Source organism: Motacilla alba, chromosome Z, assembly GCF_015832195.1.
Source record: "Motacilla alba alba isolate MOTALB_02 chromosome Z, Motacilla_alba_V1.0_pri, whole genome shotgun sequence".
Lineage (NCBI taxonomy): Eukaryota > Metazoa > Chordata > Aves > Passeriformes > Motacillidae > Motacilla > Motacilla alba.
In genome coordinates, this window is record NC_052046.1 from 69,242,711 (window position 1) to 69,263,694 (window position 20,984).

At 38.4% G+C, this 20,984-nt stretch overlaps 1 long non-coding RNA gene across 1 annotated transcript; it reads left to right on the forward strand.

The window, feature by feature from the left end:
* The first annotated feature begins 302 nt into the window (after positions 1-302).
* On the forward strand, positions 303-20,721 carry LOC119695640. Its single transcript, XR_005255313.1, has 3 exons — positions 303-584; positions 12,730-12,806; positions 20,350-20,721. It is a non-coding gene; the product is annotated as an uncharacterized LOC119695640 (long non-coding RNA).
* The last annotated feature ends 263 nt before the right edge of the window (positions 20,722-20,984 follow it).

Consider the following 20,984-nt stretch of genomic DNA (forward strand, 5'->3'; position numbering starts at 1 on the left):
CAGAAATTCTCCTTTTAGGGAATGAATTTGAACTATAATTTAGGATCTATCTCAAAAATTAGGCCTACATCCTCAAAATTCTTCTGTCATTGCAGGGAAAAAAAACCCCAAACGGATATAAGATCTCAGTAGGACCCTTTTATTTCCTGCAAAGAGGATGAAACGGAATGAGTCAGAGCAGTAAAAAAGCTTCTTCTAGCTGGCTGAAAGCGACAGCATGCAATTTGTAAAAGTTACTGACAAACTGCTAAACAATTACGTAGTACAAAAAGCATTCACATGTTAAATTTACCTCACTTGCTAAGGAACAAAGGCTTGCAGGAAGTAGAGGAAACAAGCCCCAGCAAAAGATCACATTTTCCGCTTGACTCAGCATTTTGTTGCACTGAAGGCCAAACCCTACTTTGAATTCAGCTCCCAAGTCCAGAGCAGGCCAACAAAGTTTGTGCTGGAAATATTTTGCCATTTCAGCACACTGAGTGTTCCTGCAGCTACTGGCTGTTTGGAGAGGAACAGGAGGGAGAGAAGCAAAGATGTATGATGGGAATATCCAGAAATCCTGGAATGAGGGGCAATAAAATCAGGTAAAATTTTTCTTATACCATAGTGCAAGAGAAAAAAATATAAAGGGGTGACTGAGGAGTTCAGACAAAGGAATAATTAGAGTGGCCTAAAGACTAAATAATAATAATAATTTAGTGACTAAATCAGAATGGCTGGGGTTGCATTCAGGTATTCAGACAGATTAACAAGCTGAAAAATTTCCTGGTTTAGAAGAGACAGGAAAGAACATACAAAATGGGAAAGAATGGGTGCATTTCTCTGTTATTTAAATACTTGCAGCTCCCTTCAGCCTATTCCTAGCATAATGTAGTAGAAAAATATCTCCGTCACCAGTTGCATGGGCAGCAGTGGCAACATTCCCCTTCCTCCCCCTGATCCTCCAGTTCCCAGTCACTGGCTAATACTGGTTTGTATTTTGTGCAGCAGTTAGGGTGTTCTCTTTTGAAGTTTCCTATGAATGTAAAGATCACCTGAAGATTCACACCAATGTATGTTTGTATTACCTAACTATTGATTTATTCTAACTGACGCAATGTAAATTTGCATTTTGAAATTGAATATTTCCCAGTTCCTTTTTGTTTGTCAAAAACAAAGCTTTTTTTCTCCTTTTGTTTTATTTTTACCAACCATCTTATTATTAACCAATTATTATCCAACCATCTAGTTTCTCTTAGCGGCTGTATCTTTTTGTGTTCTCTTCACATCCTGTTTTCCAATAAAAAAACTTTGGTCGTTCCTGTGTTTAAATTAATTCTGAAAACAGAGGAAGTTTTTGTTTCTGAACACTACTTCATATTTTACCTTCCCTTCGCCTGTTTTTCCCTCTTTCCTTGTTCAACTATTCTACACTCCATCTTACTCCTTCCCCTCCAGGAGCAAAGTAGGGAATGTTGTTTATAATAAGCTAAATCATGAACCTGACCTCCAAAAAGATGTGCCTGTCCCCTCTCTGACTTTTAGAGGTTTGCCAGGGGTGAGAAAAGTTGGTCACCTGGGAACTTGTGTTCTGAAATCATTTAGTAAGCACAGGAATGCAGCAGAGGGAAAGAAAATTAGAACTAAAACTGACTGACAATTCAATTATTAATCCTATTCATAAAGAATTTAGCCTCTGTTTTGTTTAGCAAATAGTTTGGAAATTTGCCCATTCCTTCCCTGTGAAGTGTTTTGTATTTGAAAGGTCTGGAAAGCATTTTTCAGCTTGAATGTTTGTCTGTGCTTTCTTCCTTTACCATTTGCTTTTGGTAGCATGGTGTGTATACACTTGGTTCAGGCAACAATCAAGACACCACAGCTGGAAAATTTTAAATGTAATTGTATCACTGGAGGTGAAGACAATACACCAAAAGTTTTTTCAAGATAATTTTTGTGAATTGCCAGCCATGGTGAAAAATACTGGCTGACTGAATTCACCCACATTTTACTCAGGTAAATAAATTCAGAGTGACAGCTCAGGAGCACACAATATCCAGACATGTCTTGAAAACCTACTGAGACAGGAGGGAAAATTTTACCAATTGTTTCTCACAGCTGCCTTGGATCCCTGCTGCTCTGCCAGACTCACTACACTGTAGTTTCTTCTATCTTTTCTTTTCAATCAGATTCTTCCCCTTTTCAGATTATAACCATTGCTGCTTGGCACAAACCAAAACAAATGAGATTTTCTTAGCATCAGGTATCACAGAACCACACGGTGAGCCAGGCTGGAAGGGACTACAGTGGTCAGCCAGTTCCACCTCCCTGCCCCAGCAGGGCCATCCCAGAGCACGTGGCACAGGATTGTGTCCTGGTGCTTCAGGAGTATCCCCAGTAAGGGACACTCCACAGCCTCCCTGGGCAACCCCATCCTTGACCCTGATCTCATCTCCAGGTGTCCTTTAAGGAATTGGGCCTCTTGAAAAATCTGGTTTGTATTTTTGCTGTTTACAATTTAAGACATTGGGTCAGTTAAGCCTCACTTAAAACTATTTAGATATGGGATGCATGCAAACTCCCCTCCATTCTGGCAGTTTTAACAAGCTAATTTTACAAAGAGCTAATAAGGAGGAAGATCTCACGTAATGGTGAGTTGTTCCAAAATATTTCTCATTACTTGATTGCCTGACCCTAAGACAGAACCCTTGCTGTGACTTCTCCCCAAAAGTGTGCACACACACACACTATAAATCCACATATCCACAAGCTTGTCCATAGAGACAATAATAAATGAGCAGCAGGAAGGAAGAGCAAGTAAATCACCTATGTGATACAATTAACCTCTTTGCGTGAGTAGAGATAATCAACTCCACAAATTAATTTAAGGAACTATTGACCAGTCAATAGCTCTATAAAAAAGGGACTTAATTTGTCTGAGAATGTATCAGCAAAGCTCTGCTGCTCCAAAACAAGGAAGCAAAACAGTGGACACAAACCAAACTGGCCGCACCAAAGCAGAGAAAACTATACCTTGAAGCCTAGGAGTTCAGAAAAAAATATAACTCCTAAACTATCTTTTAGGTACTCATTACCTAAAAATTGAAAAAAATCAAGGTCACTTAGGCTAGAGAACAGAATAACAGTCTTAAAACATGGGAAAATTGCTCCAGAGTTGTATAGAGTGAGCAATTATCTTAAACTGCATCATGATGTTGATTTTTTTTCTCTTGAACTCAGATAATTAGCTTTTATCCTGGAACATGAGAGGCATCTTGTCTCATGGCCTTGCCCTCCTTGTTAATGATCTTTAGCTAATTAGAAGTTGGGAAAGTAGAAGCTGACAATGTACTCAGAGACCAATTAACACAGAAGTCATCTGCATGACTGAGAAAATAAGCCCAGGCTGGTCATAGCCTGTAAATCATCCCCTTGCTGCAGTGCTCCAGCAGCAATGAAGATAAACAATTACACTTTGCAAAACAAGAGCTACTTTGCTCCTCCTTTTTTCAGGGAGCTCTATTTTTTAAGCCTGGTATTAAAACTCAAAGCTCAGCTTATCTCAGAGCAGAGTGAACCCTTATTGCTGCTCCCAGCATCTGTGCAGTCATGTCTCTGTTTGATGCATGCTCTGAAAAGCTGTCTTAAAGCCATAAATATTTTTTTTTCACAATTGAGCATACTGTTTTCTCCAGAAAAATGTCTTATATCTAGGCTTTTGTCAGTAGTCCTATTAAAACCAATTCTCAACATTTATCTGTTTAATCTATTTTCGTTTTCTTGCTCTTATTCTCTTTCTCGGCTGCTTTTTTTTCTTCCTGTATTTTAAAATGCTAACCAAATAACCTGCTAGTAACAAGGCATCCTAATAATATCATACTGTATGTTCAGAGCAAGATAAATGTTATGAGGAAAACCGAATAACAAAAGACATTCTCAGCCAACTAATTCACTTAAAAAGCAAAATGTGGACATCTTTTATAGCAAATGATAGTAATAAAGATCCTTCTGGGCTGTAGTCTCTAAAAGCTGATTTCCACAAACGCTGTTTCCATAAGTGCTGTCATAAAGCTATACCCAAAAGTCAAATTCAGCTGCTGCACACTCTGCAGCTCATTTAACAGTACACAGGGAAACTAATCACTAATTTGTCAGAACAGAGCAAAACACTGATGCAGAAAGTGGCTTCACACAATCTGCCTTTGGGCAGATTTAAAATCAGGAAGTCAGATAAGTGGGTAACTAAACCATTAACTCGGGTAGGATGGAAAGCAGGGCTCCTCTTTACTGGTGAAAGGAAACTCCTAATCCTGGAGCTTTCCCCATCCCACTTGGACACTGAGTATCAAAGCACTCTCAGAAAATCTCTGGGGAATGGAATAGCAACAAAATCCTTTGCCCTCCCTTCAAGCACTATGGTCAAAATAACACACCCACACACACAAAAAAAAAAAACCAAAACCAAAAACCAAACAAACAAAACCAACCAAACAAACAAACACACAAACAAAACCAAAAACCCCCACCAAAACAACACCAGACAACCAACCAAACAAACCCCAAAAAAAACCCACCAACAAAAAAAAACCAAAAAAAACCAGAAAAAAAAAACCACACACACAAGAAAAAAAACAACAACAACAAAAAATCACACCAACCAACCAACCAAAAAAGCCCCCAACACCCAAATTACCAGTTTTTCACCCAAGGGCCTGCTACTTTCACCCCTGAGCCCCTGAGGCGACACTAAAGTAAAAAAAAGATTCAGGAAGGTGGCAATTACTGTCTGACTGTGTGTGTCATAATTATTCCCAGGAATTTTGTGTCCAGTTTTGCAAGCCTTTGTGGAAGTGGTGACTGTTTATTTTAACAGTACTGTGGTTGAGTTGCTGACGCTCTCCATTCTCCCCTTTCTGGGAATGGGAACTGGAGAGTGCCCTGGTGGGACTCACAGCAGCTTGGGCAGCCTGAGCTTCATCTTGTGCTTGTGTTCAGCACCAGAAATACAGAACCTGTAATTTCAAACACCTAACAAAGAAAACAGTGGATAAGGAAAGACAATGTGTTTTAAATAGTGGACACCAATTTTCATTGCCTGTTTTGTTTCAAGCCTATCAGACTTTATTCTGTCTTAGCTGTACATATATTTAGGAAATGGCTCTGTCAGAATTGTTTGTTGTTAAACAACAGCATAAAAAGATGTCATGTCCTATATATCATGATGGATAAAAATGAGCTAAGTAGTTGTGGCATCAAATGTAAATTTTTAAGGCTGCCTCAATTTCTCCTAATCCAAATTAATTTGTAAACCTTATAAAATCAAAATTGTACCTCAGCTAAATCCTACCACAGTGCTGTTTCTAAGCAAACAGTTCCTTTTCCCTTTACTCAGTAAAACTGCAGCATGTTTGAGGGGTGCATGTTGTAGTCAGTGGGACCTGAAACAATAATGTGTATTCCCAAGCATGGGCAACAGTGATTTAATGCTTTGAATAAAGCACAGTAAAAACATTAATGGGAGACCTGTAAAACTTTCATGACACGTGATCACAATTGATGAAAATTTTTGCAGCCTGGTGTAGTCCTGGGAAGATTTTACAGGCTCTTGCACATAAAAATCTCTTTTTTTCAAGCCTGTTCTGAAACCATCACTAGAGCAGAGGCTTGTGCTGGGGAGCTGGGTAGGAAGGGGCATCTCAGATGCCAGAATTTCTTAGTAAAGCTTAGTAAAGCTGGCCTAAATCCATTAGTAAAGCAATTTCTGCATGGAAAGAGGCACATAAAACTCTAGTACCTTCCTCCTGATGAGGAAGAACAAGAGCAATTACACCTTCAAGAAGTTCCTGTTATCACTGATATGATAAAAGCTGCCTTATTTTTTCCAAAGAAGTTGTAAATAGCCAAGAAAAAACAGACAGAAAATTAAAATCTTCCCTTAGAATGTGCCCTAAAAGTGAGAAATACCATGTTATTTATTTGCCTTAAGTCACTCACAATGCAAATTCATTAGTCTGAAATTCTCAGGACACAATGAGAGATTCAAATAAGAGCAATTTGCTTTCTTTTCTGTAAACTATCTGGTTTTGGAGTTAACATGCCATTTATGAGTGTACTTTATGCAGAGGGCCACAAGTGGAGGAACTTGTTCAGCTATGTTATTCTAATAAACTAAAAAATAAAATGTTCCTCATTTTCATAGCTTCTATTTTCAGCTCAGTGCAAGCTAATAGAAACTGCACTGTCTCTGATATTTGACTTTCTAATTGCTCTACTAGAAACTGGATTAATATTAATCTCATGAATGATAGTCTGCCAAAGGCATGACAGCTTTTCTGTCAATCTTTAAAAGAGAAGACAACAGAAGGCCTCTCCAGGAAAAAAAAAATTATAGATTCTGAATGAGACGAAAAAAATCTATAGTTAGAATCACTGAAAAACTCAAAATTATTCCACCAGCTTTTTAGCTAAGAATACTTTCATTGCTTGTGAAACTGGAAAGAACACCTCTATAATGCAAGGTTAAGCTTCCTGTAATCAAAATTTTGAGAGATGAAATACCTTTTTCATCATTATCATTTTGCATAGTACAAAAGACATTAAATCTGAGTCACTAAGTTCTTGCCAGGGGCTGTCAAGGTAGGAGGCACATAGTTAGATAAAAAAAAAAAAAAAAAAAAAGAGAGAGAGAGAAGTGGGGTAAAAAGCCCTACTGTGATTGACTGCAGAGATTTACTTCATCTCCCTTGACATATGTCTCCTGTGATCTTGATTCACCACTCACCAGGTGTTTTATTGTGATGATTAGAGTCATGTTTATCAAAGCCAGAATTTGGTTTTAACTAGAGCTAAATGGCTAATTCAATCATCCAGGGAAGAACCTATTAAAAGAAAAGGTTTTTCTTCCAGGTCATGCCATGAAGGATTGCAGACAGAGGCAAGGACATCTGAAAAGTGGTAAAACTGCTTACAACAATGTATTGATGGTGTGCCAGTCAGCAATGGTCCCTGAAAGGAAGGGATTAGTACCTGCGCTTCAAATTCAATCTTTGTGCAATTATTTCACAGTTTCTTAGGCAGCAATTCTGCCAGGTGTGTTATCCTGAGTGTAGCTTGCTGTTAATGCTTCAGGGTACCCAAATTTCATGCTCATCTACCCAGTAACTTTTCAGTGGGCTGGCATAGGTCCCCTTCAAGGAATGCCCTAAATCCAGGCCTTCTGAGGTTGGGAGGATAAGAGGGTTATCCCAGACATTGGGCAGAGGTGACCTGGCGACCCAGCAACCTGAGGAGTTTGGCAACTCACCAAACTCCTCTGCACTGAAAGTTTGTGAGTAATTTTCAACAAAACTACCCTGTATCCCAGTTTATGATTTGTTTCATGCACCTTTCCCAGCCTGAAGACAATCTCTTCTGTAAAATATATATCCTTTATGTGTGAGAGAGGTTTTCAATTACTGCTGTAACATTATCACATTCATTCATGCACCCTATGTTAGTAAAGCTCACAGTTTTCCAAGAAAAAAATTCCCTTTTTCCCCTCCTGTTGTTTTTCAAAATCTTGTTGAATGGGGAAAAGGTTGAAGAAAGACATGAAAAATTCTGCAGGTTTTTTTTCCCCTTTCCATAAGGGAGTCCCTTCCATTTCTATGGGTAGATCATCAATCAGCTTTTAAGTGTGTGAAGTTTTAACTCTGAACTGAATAAGTAACCCAAGAAATAATGAGGTTGTTTAATTAGATGGTGCATGTGTACTCCCTCTTCTTTAATTTCTAGATTTTTCATTTTCTCTTTTCATTTTCTAGCTGTCCAAGAGGACACAATTAGTGGTGTATGTAAAGCATTGGTGCCATTCAACCTGCTATTAGGCAAAATACTTAATGTTAAAATTACCTACATGATATAGACAAGCATATATTAAGCTTCCCAAAAATTAGTATTTTTCTCTCAAAGAGAAATCTGTCTTTTCAACACTCTTATATAACAAAATATGGTTTAACTGCTTAATATAATTTCTAGCAGAAGAAGTGATTCTCAAATGTTTGCAGATTACTTGTTTATGAAATAGAAATTTTTCTTTGCTATCCAAATTTTAATCTTGGGGAAGTGTGTACAGTACTCCTAAGGGATTGTGTCTCTGTGGTGTTCTCCAAGAGCACAAAAGAAAATAAATAGTCATTAGGATGGTTATTTATAAAGAAAGTGATAACTATTTCTGACAAAATAATCTGTATTGTATTCTAGCTGCTAGGACTGTTAACTGTATCACAGGAAGAACAAAGAAGAAAATCCCATCACAAAGACAGATTTATGTAATTCTTGGGAAAAAAAATTATGCCTTTGGAATGCTATGGTTGTTTTTAATCTAAAGCTACTTTAGAGTTTTATTCAACTTGTGTAAGCTTGATTTAGGAGTGCAGCTCTAGGTCAAAGAAGACTAACAGTATCCAAGCAACAAATGATTAAATAAATTATACTTTTCAAGTTGTCTTGCAGAAGAAGAAGGTTTACCTAGCAAAAGTGAAAATAGGGGGGGGAGAACACAACAGCTCAACCTAAATTCTATATATATCACATTCCATCTAAACATACAGTATCTTTCTGAAGAAACTTTGAAACCTGAAAGCACAGCCTGTCAGCAATGAACCACAATTTTTCTGTGAGGGAAATTATTTGCACACACCTGATGTAACATGATTCTTCTTCTTAGACCTCATCCTACGGAATGTTTTGCTATAGAGGAGAAAAACAGAAAGAAAGCATCAGTTATGGATTACTTTGCTCTCTCCGGAGTGACCCTCCATTACAATCCTAGGGAAAAGGATGAAGTTAATGTATTTTTGTGACTCAATACTCCATAATATTAGAGTTGCACAATCGGCAAAGCCATAGCTGAACTTTATGTATTTAATGTCACAGATTCTTGTCATCGTTTCTTGGTCGTGGTTTGGTTTGGTTTGGGGGGGTTTTGTTTGCTTTTTCTTTTGTTTTTCACACGTATTTTTCCAAATGTTTTAATGGTCGAAAACACAAAGTTTCTCAAAGTATTGAGAGCAGGTAAAGAGTTGATCAGGAGATCTTAAAGTACTGCACAGAATCATCTGGAGGGAAAAGGGTACAGAGTTCTCATTATTATTCAAATTCTAATATCACTTGCAGAAGTTGTCATTACATCATCATCTTCTTACCTGCCCCGTGGCATACATATAGCAATACATCTGCGCAATATGCCAACCTGTTTTTTAACATTCTGCACATCCAGAAAACATATAAACCGAAGTAGGATTTAATTTATCATCATTGAACATATTTTCAATTTACCTTTTGTCTCACCTGAATTCTGTAAGAGGGAGGACTCCTTAATCTCAGAAATGCCTTTCTACAGGAACTTTCTTTTTTCTGGCTAACAACTTCATTCCTGTTTGAAATGAAATTATTATTTTTTTTAATTTCCAGTGACATGAAAATTCCACAGTTAGTTTCTGATGGAAATACCAGCACAAAACACTTCCATTTCTGCAGCCATATGCTTAGATTCTAGAAGCATAAAAAGATTTGGACTCCTTCATAAGAAGAAAGAAAGAAAGAAAATTGTTTACATTGAATCAAGCAATAAGTGAATATATGGGGGAAAAAACAACATAAGAGGGAGAAATTAACAGTTACTTCAGTTCTGTGTCTTTTCACTTACAGCTGGGCACCCTAAAGTCTCAATTAAGTGCTGCAGGAAGAAAAAGAAGATAAGAAGATTCATAAACACATATTCTCCCTACCCCTGTTCTAGCACTTTTTCATTTGTATTTAGTTTGGTTTTTGGAGTTTTTGGTTGGGTTTTTTTTGGGGGGGTGGTGTTTGGTTTTGTTTGTTTGTTGTCTGTTATGTTGTTGTTGTTTTGTTTTTGGGGGTTTTTTAGAACACAGATCTCATGCAAGCACATCCACAGAAACAGCCCAGCCCTGCTTTTACACCTCTGGTGTGCTGAGTGCTGCCAGCTCCACACAGACAATTTTCACTTCTCATTCAGCCAGTTTACTGGAGTTGAAGGCACTTCACAAGATAATTTTAGACACTCCTCTTTTCTTGGCAAATCTACAAGGGGGAAAAAAGAGTGCTGGGTTGAATGGGCATGACAGAAGTATAAGAAGCTGTCTGCCTGGAGTTTAGAAACAGCACCTGTTTGCAATAAAAAGAAAGTGCAAGGCAAAACCAGATCATGTCTATAACATCATACAGAACCTAGGAATTAAGTCTGAGGAAGAAAAGCCACACACCTGATCCCTGAATTAATCAAGGAAGAAGGACAAAGGCAGATCAGTGTGAGAAGCAAAGAACATTTTCCTTTGAGACCAGCCAGATGCTCAGAAAATACCTGCATTAGGCATCACTGCCTGTTCTTTCAGCACAGTGACATCTAAGGGTGCCTCTGTTAATGCCTAGGGAGAAATCCTTCCTCCTGCCCTCTTGCACTGCTGAGATCTTAACACCCCTGCGACTCGCAGGAGAACAAGGGAACTGCTGCACTTTTATCATTTAACTTGTGTGCTCCAGTAAGAACCCTTTGCTGGTTTGACACTAGTTATCTCTGTGACTGGAAACTGGTACTCTTATCTGAACCAGACAGAACAGAAAACTCTGACAGTTTCGTAGTGCAATGTGATTTATTGTGATTTTTTATTTACCCCCCTCTCTGCCCTTCAGTAAGTAAATCCAGCCCTGTTTATTTTCTTCATGGGGTCACATGCAGGGGTCACAGGCTTGGCTAAAAAATGTTAATTAATATTATTACTTTCTTCAATCAGAATAAGCTCTCTTACTGATAAAATGATCTTCTGAGGGGGACTGCTAGTTACCCTATTTATTAGAATGTAATTAAACTATAAACTGCATTGCAATTAAAACTGGCATTTTGTCTCGTGTCATGGTGCCAACTCACAGTGTATTAGGAAACAGCTTAATAGAAATCAGATTCTTCTAATCAGCATAATTTTAACCTTCTGTAATAGGTAAGAGGAGTACTTGGAATGTAAAAATACTCTCCTTAATACCATGTAGGCATTTGCAATCTTTGGATATTGTAGGTATTCCCTTGTCTGAAATTTACAGCATGGTATCACAAAATTGTATATAATTAGGCAAAGTGTAACCATCTTCCCACTATCATAAAAATCCCTCAAAGTCAAATTTTAACTGACACCATCACTTTTCAAGGGTTCCTATGAATAATAGCTGCTCACTTCAGACAGCACATATTTGGGGGCCAGGGGAGAATTTTGTGCACCTCTCTACCAATCTTCCACATAAGTTTTGAGCAATATTTCTTGTCTGTGAACCCTCCCAGCTGACAAAGAACACTTTAATTCCTATTGCCAATATTCTGCAGCTCCCAAACATGGAATAAAGTATTACCTATCCCCTCTTATGGGAAAAAAGATTTTGGGGTTTTTTTCCTCCCATTTTTGTCCTCTTTCCAGCAAATCTCTGGACAGAATTCTTTTCAGTACCTTCTCATTTTGTGTGTGTGTGTGTGACCTTAATCAGTTTCTTTAAGGAAACTGTAACTTAGTTATCAATGGACAACAAATGTTACATATTAGGCAAGTATTTATCCAACAGACTGCCTGTGAGCAGAGGGCCATCAAATTTTAGCATGAGCTGTGTATTATTCTCCCTTGAAAATTCAGTACTCCATGCAGCTTAAGGACAGTCAAAATGGATGTGGAATTCTGTCAAAGAGCAAGCTGCCTTCAAGAGACAGAATTCCTGGCTGTACACAGACACATTTCATGATTCCAGTAAAGCTCAAATGATGCAAAGCAGGCCAGGCTTGCACAGTTTCAAAGGAAATTTAAGCAGAGCCTAAAAGGTGTCTGCTCAAAGTTTTTGCAACAGAACTGATATTTTAATAACTGATATTTCCCTGGTTTAGGCAAAATCTCTGCATCTGAAATGTTCTGTGACAGAAGAAAATGCTCCAAGCAGGAGACTAACTAAAGTTATTGTTAGATGTAGGGGAATAAAATGGACAAAAGGTTTCTTCTATGCTCTCCATCACTCAAAATGTATGTTTCTTTCTCTCTCATTGGTTTGAAACCAGTGTTGTGATAAGGGTATAGAACTTTGGCAGGGAAATAACCCAACAACCCTGTGTTTCAGCTGGTCCTCAGAGATCAGAGGGGTTGGGAGCAGCTGGGCTTCCTTTCTCTTTTCAGCCAATTTGGCACCGTCAGCCTGCTCACGTTCAGGAGGAACTTTTGTGATCGCAGACTCACAAATGGTGCAGTTCACCATCTCCTGATGCCATGGCTGAGTTCATGAAGAGCCTGCACCACCCAGAATCATGAACTTCCATGTGAATTCACCCGAATTTCACAAAAAATAATGGGTCAGTTCATTGAAACAACAGAGGGCTGATTCAAAACTATCACAACTATCAGTGAGAGGCACTGATAGTCTAGGCACTAGAGGACTAGCCACAGAGTATCAGGTGCAGTAATGGAGATATATTAGAGGGATATAGATGATATTATATATATATATATATAATATTTTATACATGCACATATATGTCTGTCTGTGTATATGTATGTGTACATATATAATCTAGTTATAGATACATATATATATAGATGTAGATATATATATATATAATATATATATATATAATATATATATATATATATATATATATATATATATATATAATAATCTATCTATAGACACAGATATATAAACATTCCCACATCTGCCCCAACACAGCTGGAAGTGCAGAACTTACCCAAAAGTGGCCCGTCAGGAAAAGAGGAGAAGAGGCAGAACCTGTGGACCCATCCCAAGTAAGCCGAGGTTTTTCCCTCTCTCTCTTTTGCTACCAACAGCCCCCTTCTTTTATACTATATTTTTTGCCCTTCCCAAAGGGGTGGAACGGTCGCCTGTTATAGGATGGGATGTTGGTGACCATTGTCATACGTGTAAGGCATGTTTTCTTTTTTTTCTTCATTTACGTTCTTAGGGGGGTGAAAACTAAAATGTAAATGAGAGCCTTGGTTGGTTTTGGTCAGAACTTATAGTTGATACAAAAGGTAAAATAAACACTTGAGTCCTCCTCCACCCTCTGAGGCAGCAGTAGAGGCTTTATGACCTTCAACAGAGTTTTTTCGTTATCTCCTTAACAAACCAGATTTATAACAAGGCTTGTTTCTCACAGTGAAGGGGGAGTGAGGCCAGTGGCTGGTGCAGAGATGCAGATGTTGTCCTGCGCCTCACTGAAACAACATCTGCTGAGAGGACTCGCTTCACTCCAGATATGTTTCAGTCTTCAGGCCTAAGCCAGGTGCAAGATAAGCACAGCTTGTTATTCTTCATCAATTCTTCGCCAACTTAAGGCAAATCTGGGGCAAATCCAAAAATTTACCACAATCTGCCAGCTATTATGAAGCACAGACATTCAAGATTACTTGATTAAGTAATTTTTTTACTTAATTACTGATTATATTCAGGCCTACTTCAAGATATTTACCCTTAAAAGAAGTCTTTCTCAAAGTAGAGGTAAACTTATACAACATTTGCCCCAAGAAAGGACAATTTGCACAGTATAAAACAGTTTTAAGGTTTTAGGCTAAAGATATCAAAAGAGGCTCCAAGCATTGAAAGAAACCAGTCACTTTAAATGCAATCTTAATAACAGTTCTACAGGAAAGTTATCAAACCTGTATTACTAAAATAATTTAGGAACACATTAAACTAACAGATTTTAAAGCACAGTTATTTTTGTCCATGCCTCAGAAAAGGCAGACAGCTTAGATCAATGTGAGATAATGTGTTGATAGGTAGCAGTCACTATTTTCTAGGATTCAACAAAAAACAGGATTATCATCGTTCTAGCTATACAAACTATAGTATCTTGGCAGATCGTCAAAACACAAGACATCCAAATACTCAAACTGAAAAGAGAGCCACATTTCCAATTTTCTTTTTAAAAGGGTTTTCAAACTCGTGACTTTTATTAGAAATATGCAGGACATAGAATAAAGGAGGTACAAAGTATCCCCTACTGAGACTTAAGCAGGAAAGCACCTTTTACACCAGTCTCATCACTAAACTCCTGTGAAAAAAAGAATACCCAGTTAGAAGAAAACAGAATGCTCCTGGATGAAACAGGGCACAAAAAGAGATTTTAGGAACTGAAATTGTTACCTCAGTGGTGTCAGAATGGCCTGTTCACTTGACATTCTGCAGACCCTTGTGAGGAGATTGGCACCACACCCAGTGTCTGTGTGAGCTTAGCACAGGAGGAATCAGAAAAAATTAGCTACTTATGCATAAAAGACTTGTGACTACACAGAAACGTATTTATGACAACAAGGACCTATATCCTTTTCAAGCAGATGAACTGCATGCAAATGTAATTCTTAGTCCTAGCAAAGATTCTGGTGTGAAAATGCAGCTGACTTTCTGCAGCCTCCCTTGTAACCCACCCAAAGCCAGAGGTCTCAAAAACGCTGCAATTTTCAAGCGTTCTACAAGGGGCAGTGAGAACCTGACTGACTCCTCTAATGAGGGGAGCACCCCTCGTGGGACACTACAGAACCCTCACAGAGGTGAACATCTGTGGCCTTGCTCTTCAGGAAGTAAACATCACTGTTTGCTCTTAAAGCAGCTCGTATCCTCTTCTTTTCCTACAAAACAGGGAGGACTGAGGAAGTCAAGGACTGATTATCTGCAGGCACACCTGCTGCAGAAAACAATCCCTATCTGCTCTTAGCTGTTTCCAGTTCCCCATGAAGATGCAGCAGGACACGGGCCCGTGCAGTTCTCATTTTCTAGACAAAGGAGAGTAGTATGGTACTCCTTTCCTAATCCTGTGGAAAGGGAAAAATAAAACATATTTTTCCCATGAAACTGCTCAGACTCTTGAATTTTGTTACCTGATAAAAGCTGCCTTTCAAATATATTCTCTTCAAACTTCTCCAGAGAATCATAAGAGAAAAGAAAAGGAAAAGAAGGAAAATGGAAAAGGAAAAAAAAGCCATAAAATAAAATAAAATAAAATAAAATAAAATAAAATAAAATAAAATAAAATAAAATAAAATAAAAATTTTAAAAGACTACTCCTTATGCTGGAAAAAAGGGGGCAACCAAAAAACTTGGGAATCACAGAAGTTCAGTAAAAATTGTTAAAAATTACAGAAGAAATATCTTCCTATCTAAAAGCTTGTGCTTAAACCCTGAACAAGTCATAGTTTTAATTCAAATTCCTGAGAGTCCACCTGAGTATTTGCTTTTTCAACCAGATGCTTCTAACTCCCTGCTAAAGTGAGGAATGCCTGTCTCCTACTAGCAGTGTGCATAAATAACTGCAAGAAAATCAAACTTATGTGAAGAAAGGTTTTGTGTCTTTCTTTTTAATAATTTAACAAAAAGTATTCTAATTCCCGCATTTAGAATACACCCATTTCTGCTTTCATCAATGTTATTCTATCATAGATGTGAACTGAAATATAGAAAATTCCATTTTTAAATTTTAAGGAAAGAAAAAAAGAAAGCTACACTTTTATTACAGGGAGAGTAGGCAAACAGTGGAACAGGGTTTGTAGAGTTTCCATCCTTGGAGTTGTTCAAAACCCAGCCAGACATGACTGAGAAATCTGCTCCTCCTCTCTCTGGTTTGTAGGGTTGAACAGGTGATCTGCAGTGTTGCCTTCCCACCTCAGTTACTCTATGATGCAGGAAAAGGAAAGAATGTACAAGAAAGGGAAGGAGATTCTGATGTAGATGCAGCTGGTTACAAACAAATCCTCTTGTTTCAGAAAGAATGAAGAACAGTGGTAAAACACAGTGTATTTTGCAACCATCTGGTGCTTTCTGAGGTTTTTATGTGTGCTGCCTGTCTTGATTGCAATTCCCTGTAAAGAGTCCAATAGTCTGATGTATGAGATGAGCAGATCTGCTTTACACAGGGCAGGCTGTGTGAAAGAAAGTCAAGTAAGAGTACAGAAAAAGACTGAAAAAATAGAAGAAGGAAATAAAGTGTTTGTAAAAATAGTAAGTTTTCCTAGTTGTAAATGTATATAATTGTGGTCAAAGGTCAAAGTTCTTTCCCACTGTCCTGTTTCAGGTATGTTTGTGCACACTAAGATGTGATAACCTTTTTGTTTGTTCATTTTCAGCTAGGCTTGTATGCAGCAAGAATTTAAGTAATTGCCACAGGAAAAGAAGTCTTTTAAATTGCCAAAAAAATGTTCAGTCTGAGCTGGCAAAAAATTTAATCCAATAACTTCCTGGAAGTAAACCCCTTGTGTTCTTATTAACTGAGTGTTCCCCATAGATTTTGTGTACTTCTGTGAAGTTTTTTTGTGCTTTTGAGAAAGTGGCACCTTCTAAACGGACCTCCCATGTCACAGGGACCACATCCCACAGCCATCTTTCTGGCAAATAACTTTTCTCTCGGTGAAGACACTTAGAGAGTAAACACAATGTGACTTCTATTAGCCATTGCCACAAGTACAGCTAATGCAGGTGACAGGATGACATCTGAGATGGGGATGGCCAGAAACCATTCCATCCTCCCTCCTCCTATTTTCTGAAGATCAGCTGGGTTACTCAAGTGCTTCAATCTTGAATCACCATCTGTTAACGGCATCCACACGAATGCCTCTGGGAAATTCCTAATGTTAGACTCAGTTACCCTGGAAGTGTCCTTCAGTTTCACACTACATGAGGAGCTGTAAAAACTAAGCCGTATTACTGGAAAGTTTAAAACTCAAAACAATGCAGGACCTTGACAGTCCAGCAAAAGGAAGATTTAGGCTTTGCAAACATCTGTCTTTTTCTGTAGTTTGTCTTTAATGGCCTCTCAGAAAGACTAAATTCTCTCACTATTCAGAAGATCATTCTTTAAGAAGCCATTAAGAGAAAAAGAAGATAATTTGGTCCTAGTTAATTAGAAGCTCTCCTGGCTATGTTAAGGATAGGCTTGTGTACATTTGTATTAATACCTAAGTATTCCAGGGGGGCATAGTAACTTAGGTCTGCTTAAAAATTAATGGTCTTGGAAGGAGACTATTTAAACCAGGATGGGCAACACAGTGAAGGATGTAAGTGCTACAGTTAAAAAAAATACTTTAAAAATCAGTATTCTCAGGTTGAAGACATAAGCTTGTCCTGACCTGCCAAGAATATGGTGTGGTCTCCCTACTGTGCTGTAGAGGAAATATGAAGAGGGTTACTTGGCAGTAACAGAGAAGCAAAGAGGCTACTGAGATCTATAGGAAAACAGTATTATCCACTGGGATATTACTTGTACAGGTAAGTTCATAAATCTGTAATTAAAACCTTTCAGCTTTCTTTTATTTTAAATCTAACTAGGAGAAACAAAATAAAACACAACTTTAGTCCTGAGCTATCTGTGTTCTCCCAGCTAGCAAACACAAATTTTATTTTTGACCTGAACAACATGCTGGCTAGCTAGTGAGGAATTTTCAGTGAGTTATGAGCACAATTAAAAGCTCATCTCGAATACTGTGATGACTTTTAGTTTTATGACTGCTATGTTGTAAAGATATATAAGACCCATCATTACCTGTAATATCAGAGCCATAAAGACTTCTGTATGTGCAAACTGAAAATTTTAGAGCCTCTTAGTTCTTAACTGATCTAGTTGGGAAAATAAAACACAGGAGATCCAACTATGAGAAAGCAGAAAACTGTAACTTTTTGTTTCAGGTTGAAAATGTCTTAGAGGAATTAAATCTCAGGAGTGACTGGAAGATAGCGAGTGTACCAGAGTCAGTAAATAACAGTAAAAGTTAAGACAGCAAGAGATGCACTCAGTAACAGCTGTAAGTGCAGTATTTCACCATAACTGGGACAGATAGAAGTGGCAATTATTCTTGTCACTTTCTTCTTCTTCAGCCTTTCGTTTTTTTGAATATGTCAAGAATAAAAATCCCATTTTCACCAATACAATTGTGCCCCACATACAGAAAAGAAGCTGTGATCTTCAGCTGGCAGAAGGATGCCTCTAACCAGAAGTGTCACAAACCTCCATCTCAAGAGTAGCTGTTGTTAAGTGCTGGCAATTTGGGGCAGAAAAAGTATACGTGCCACTTCAGTCTGTGAAGAAACACTGAAAGACAAAGCACTGCAAGGAGAAGCATCTGTGTGGGCAATAATTCACCAGTAACAAGAGGTCTGCAGCCCCAGGAGCAGGGACACTGAGGGACCCTGGTGTGCTGCCCTGAGAGAAGCAGGAAACAAAGGATGGAGGGGCATGGAGGTATTGTGGCCATGCTCTGTTTAAAGCAATGCAGCCAATGGGAGCTAAGCCAAGGAAGGGCCCAACCATGAACAAAAGCTGAACTTTGCTTCATTAACTCAAAAATACGTCTTGCTTTTCATGCTCTGCCTACTCTAATGAAGTAAAACCTGTAAGTGCTTTGCACATATGACTGAAGTCACTCAAACCCCGATCATGAAGTGGCATCAACTTTACCTTTCCCTCACCCTCAAAGGAAATCATATAAGTGTAATTTCAGAGAGGAGGTGTGTCACCTTCTGTACTCAGACAGCTGACAGGCTGTACCCATCTCTACCCATAAGGATGCCTATCAGGTAAACTTTACTCCATGGTAACCAGTGTGCTCATGAATACTAATTTCTGAATCCTATTCTGTTATAGCAATCAATAAACTGCACTGTTTATGAGTCTGTGATCATAAGTGTTCCCAGACTTAGTCTAAACCACACTGTGAACCAGTTGTTGTGAAAGTCCATACTGAAAAGGAGCAGGTTTATTGTGTCAAATTGGTTACTCTGTAAGATTATCTGTGACTGCATCACAAAGGTCCTGCAAGGACTAGGAAAACAGACGACATTCAGATTAAGAAGGGCAAGGTCTAGTCAGCCCTGGGCCCACTAATCTGTGGATAATCTGGAAAGCATGTGGGTGTCTCTTTCCTAAATTTTTACATGGCATGGCCCCATCATGTCTTACACTATAAACAGCAGAGCCCCTTGCTCTGTGTCAAATTAATTTCTTCCTACCAGCTGCAAAAGACAGATTCCTTCTGGAAACAGCACAAGCTGTAGATCCATCTTAAAATGTTCTGCCACAGATTTTGCAGGTACTGCTCCTTTGCTGAGGGCCATGTGGGAGCACAGAGAGGGCCTTTACTGGCTCACTTCACTCTCCTTCAATGACTTTGAAGATTCTGTGGTAAAGAAACACAAACAGCTTATAAGGGGAAATTCCAATGGCATCAAGTTTAGAAACATTTCTCTGGTTACCCCTACCCTGACTTCACCTTTTTCTCTAATGAGCAGGAGGAATTTTTTTTTTTTAAAGTGGACATTCCTGATTTTAAAAGGGTGAATATATCAGTGATCTGCTGCATCAGTTTTATCTTTCAACAAAATTTTTCAAGTTCTATGTATCTTTGAACAATTGTATTATGGGATACAGTCTTTCTCTCCTCTCCTTGTTATCCATAAGTTTCTGGAGAAACATGCAGCAATCAATATCTATCTCTGCTGGGCAATATAAATTCTGCTAAGCTAGCCTGAATCAGTCATCCATAAGGCCTGATTTAATTTGTCTCAAACTGCTTACAACACAGAGGGTAGTCTCAAGATTAATTCAGTTCTGAGTAGAGAAGAGCAGAAATCAGGGTACAAAATCCTCTTTTCTTTTTTTTTACAGCATGCTGACAATAAGAGTCAGGCCTATCAAAAGGAAAACAAATTTTCTGTCTCTCCTTGGGAATTATTGCTTCCATTAAGACACTCTCTAACTTTAGGCAGAAGATTGAGAGACAACAGACATTTAGAATTAGAAGTAAGAGGTATAGCTATCAGAAAATGTAGGGCTGACTCCTACTGCATAGACTTTTCATCAAATACTCCAAGAATCCTATTGAGACACTGATTCTTGGGTTGATGGAAGCATACCACCTGGAATTGCAGTTCCTTGAAACTCAAACTTTAAAAAATAGTCCCTGTGATGAACAACCTGCACTAATAAGCACCAATTAACATAGTAGGACACACAATTATTGAAAATTTACTTTGTCAATTTCTGCTTCAGTTCTTCCATCAAGTCTGGGTATCTTTCCATGCCCGAATGTACTACCTTGGGTAAATATTGGTACTCCATGCATTGATCTCTCGCAGTGCATTTTAATGAAAAACTAATGCAATAGATCACGTTCGTTTTCCACCAGGCACTGATGGAAAGCTGATGGGTAGAAAGATGCACTTCTGAAATATAATCCAAAGAGCAAGATGCAATGGACCTCGAAACTGTATGGAACTGTGGGTCATTCTGACCAATTGCATATATTAATATTACACTTTTCTGTATTGTTATTGTCTTTGACACAGAGAAGATCACAGCTTCTGCCCAGCATGGAAGCAAAGGTTTCTGTAACTGAAGTGATGGAAAGTTCTGGAGAAGGTGTGGAGAACAAGGAAAGACCACCAAATCAGTTGCCACTGTATGCATGGGTGCAGATCCAGAAGCAAACATGGGCCAGAAAGCTGTTGTCAGTTTTGACACCCTGCTAATAAGATCAGAGGAGCAACAAGAGCTGATGGGGATCTGAGCAAGTATTTTGTATTAACTCTTCTGCAAACGTGACTGAGTGCCTGGAATAAATCAGTTTGATGGTAACTGGGTCTGTGAGTCATTTGATATTGGATTATGCAACATTTGCAAAACACCAATGTCCTTCTTCCTCGGGCATGTAAGTGAGACTGGAACTCTTTGCTGGAATAAAGCAGAACTAAATTTCTACTTCTTTCTTGGCCAAATGGTTGACTACAGTCAACCAGGGAATGGTTAGAAGGTTGTCAAAGTTAAGGAGTGCTTTGCAAATGTAGTGAAGGTGCTGCTGCTAAGCATGTGTTGTTGACAACAAACTAGTGTACTAAATATTCACATTAGAATGTGACCTATGTTTTGATGAAATTTGGTGGAATCGTTAATTAAGTACGTCCCATATTTTACCTCAGTCATT